Genomic DNA, 2,976 nt, shown 5'->3' on the forward strand with positions numbered 1-2,976 from the left:
GCGAGTAGTGCGAGAGTGCGCAGTGCGTCGTTACGTTAATGATCCTTCCGCAGGTTCCCCTACGGAAACCTTGTTACGACTTTTACTTCCTCTAAATGATCAAGTTTGGTCAACTTCCCAGCAACGCCGACGGCCGTGAAGCCACCGCGTGTCGGTCCGAAGACCTCACTAAATCATTCAATCGGTAGTAGCGACGGGCGGTGTGTACAAAGGGCAGGGACGTAATCAACGCGAGCTTATGACTCGCGCTTACTAGGAATTCCTCGTTTATGGGGGATAATTGCAAACCCCAATCCCCAGCACGAAGGAGTTTCAACGGGTTGCCCGGGCCTCTAGGCCAGGGAGAACATGTTGATTCCTTCAGTGTAGCGCGCGTGCGGCCCAGGACATCTAAGGGCATCACAGACCTGTTATTGCTCAATCTCGTGCGGCTCAAAGCCGCCGGTCCCTCTAAGAAGAATTTTAATACGCCGCCAGTGAGTTGCGCGACCCGAGAGCCGCGCACACCTAAATGACGACGCCTATTTAGCAGGCTAGAGTCTCGTTCGTTACCGGAATTAACCAGACAAATCGCTCCACCAACTAAGAACGGCCATGCACCACCACCCACCGAATCAAGAAAGAGCTATTAATCTGTCAATCCTTCCGGTGTCCGGGCCTGGTGAGATTTCCCGTGTTGAGTCAAATTAAGCCGCAGGCTCCACTCCTGGTGGTGCCCTTCCGTCAATTCCTTTAAGTTTCAGCTTTGCAACCATACTCCCCCCGGAGTCCAAAATCTTTGGTTTCCCGGAAGCTGCCCGCCGAGCCATTGTAGTAACGTCGGCGGATCGCTAGATGACATATTTACGGTTAGAACTAGGGCGGTATCTAATCGCCTTCGAACCTCTAACTTTCGTTCTTGATTGATGAAAACACCTTTGGCAAATGCTTTCGCTGATGTTCGTCTTGCGACGATCCAAGAATTTCACCTCTAACGTCGCAATACGAATGCCCCCAGTTATCCCTATTAATCATTACCTCGGAGTTCTGAAAACCAACAAAATAGAACCGAGATCATATTCTATTATTCCATGCACGAAATATTCAAGCGGCATTTTGAGCCCGCTTTGAGCACTCTAATTTGTTCAAAGTAAAATTGTCGGCCCACCTCGACACTCACTGAAGAGCACCGCGATAGGATTTTGATATTGAACCGGCTTTTAACGACCGGCTCACCGACGATATGCTCCGCAAACGTGTCAGTATCACCGCGGATGCGGTGCACCGACAGCGCGGCGCACAAATGCAACTACGAGCTTTTTAACCGCAACAATTTTAGTATACGCTATTGGAGCTGGAATTACCGCGGCTGCTGGCACCAGACTTGCCCTCCAATTGTTCCTCGTTAAAATATTTAAAGTGTACTCATTCCGATTACGAGGCCTCGTAAGAGTCCCGTATCGTTATTTTTCGTCACTACCTCCCCGTGCCGGGAGTGGGTAATTTGCGCGCCTGCTGCCTTCCTTGGATGTGGTAGCCGTTTCTCAGGCTCCCTCTCCGGAATCGAACCCTGATTCCCCGTTACCCGTGACAACCATGGTAGTCGCAGAAACTACCATCGAAAGTTGATAAGGCAGACATTTGAAAGATGCGTCGCCGGTACTGGACCATGCGATCGGCAAAAGTTATCCAGATTCATCAAAATTAACGACTTCAGACGCCAGGCCCTCCGTCGATTGGTTTTGATCTAATAAAAGCACTCATTCCATCACTGGTCAGAGTTCTGATTGCATGTATTAGCTCTAGAATTACCACAGTTATCCAAGTAACTGAGTAAGATCTAAGGAACCAAAACTGATATATTGAGCCATTCGCGGTATCGCCTTAATACGGCTTGCACTGAGACATGCATGGCTTAATCTTTGAGACAAGCATATAACTACTGGCAGGATCAACCAGGGAGCTAACTAAAGCTTCCGCTAGAGCCTCAAACGTAACACGACGATGCCGCCGCGACGTTTGCTTCTCTATATAATTATATGTGCGCGAGGCGTGTTTAAATAACATGATATGTGACGGCGGCGACCGTCACACGCACACTATTCACACACACACACACGGGCGCGCACACGTGGATAAATCTGAACACAGTCAGTTTAACCGTTGAAAGTATCATCTTAACGAGACACCCCTCAACAATTCCCATTCGCATCAAGCGAAGGAAAAATTTTAATATCGGTCAACTTTTATGACGCAAACGATCAATCTACGCACGGAGAGTGGAAGGATCGAAAATCGCGACCAAGTTTTGGAATATACGTGTGTTTCACACACACACGTATAAACATCTGATAAAAGCCCATTGGTACATCACAAACGTGTGCGATGTGAGCATTAAAAATTTTCATACTGCCGTTCAATAGTCGTAGTATATTTTTCACGGTCTGCGCTCCGAGAGTGTATCAAGATGCGTAATATTTATTACACTACACATATAAAATACAATCTACGAAACTGACAATCTATCAAACCGTCGGCAGACGCAATGTTACTACAGCTACTACTACTTCTTCTACTACTACTACTACCACACTACTGAACACTGATCTTCTGATTTGAAGAGTTTTTGTTGTTCCATAAAATACTAAAGATTAAAAACTGTATCGCGCCGTTTGCACAACACACGCTTTTATAATATCATCTTTGGTCTTTTATTATTTTATAGAACTAACACTACTCTACAATTCTGTCAGACTCACCACCAAACACCAACCCCAACCCCACATCAACGCCACACCGACACGCGAACTGCGGCAACGAGGAGAGCGCAGAGCACACACGGGCGACGCGGTACAACAGCGACGAAATAATGATACATACACATACGTACACAATCTCTCGCTGCGCACGCGCATCGCCCCCCGTCTTCGCTAGCCTCGCGCACCGATTGTCTCGCATCCCGGCAATGGTGTTTCTGCTTGTTTAATTTTTCACGTA

The 2,976-nt window shown here is 47.5% G+C and overlaps 1 non-coding gene across 1 annotated transcript; it reads right to left on the reverse strand.

Moving 5' to 3' along the window:
- Positions 1-36: 36 nt before the first annotated feature.
- LOC149474856 (small subunit ribosomal RNA) lies at positions 37-1,941 on the reverse strand. The gene has a single exon (XR_016318216.1). It is a non-coding gene; the product is annotated as a small subunit ribosomal RNA (ribosomal RNA).
- Positions 1,942-2,976: the final 1,035 nt, after the last annotated feature.

This window comes from Colias philodice, unplaced genomic scaffold, assembly GCF_061535455.1.
Source record: "Colias philodice isolate Cphi_HAF_F1 unplaced genomic scaffold, ilColPhil1 Martin Lab GWU primary ptg000018l_1:1-1108441, whole genome shotgun sequence".
In the NCBI taxonomy this organism is placed as follows: Eukaryota; Metazoa; Arthropoda; class Insecta; order Lepidoptera; family Pieridae; genus Colias; species Colias philodice.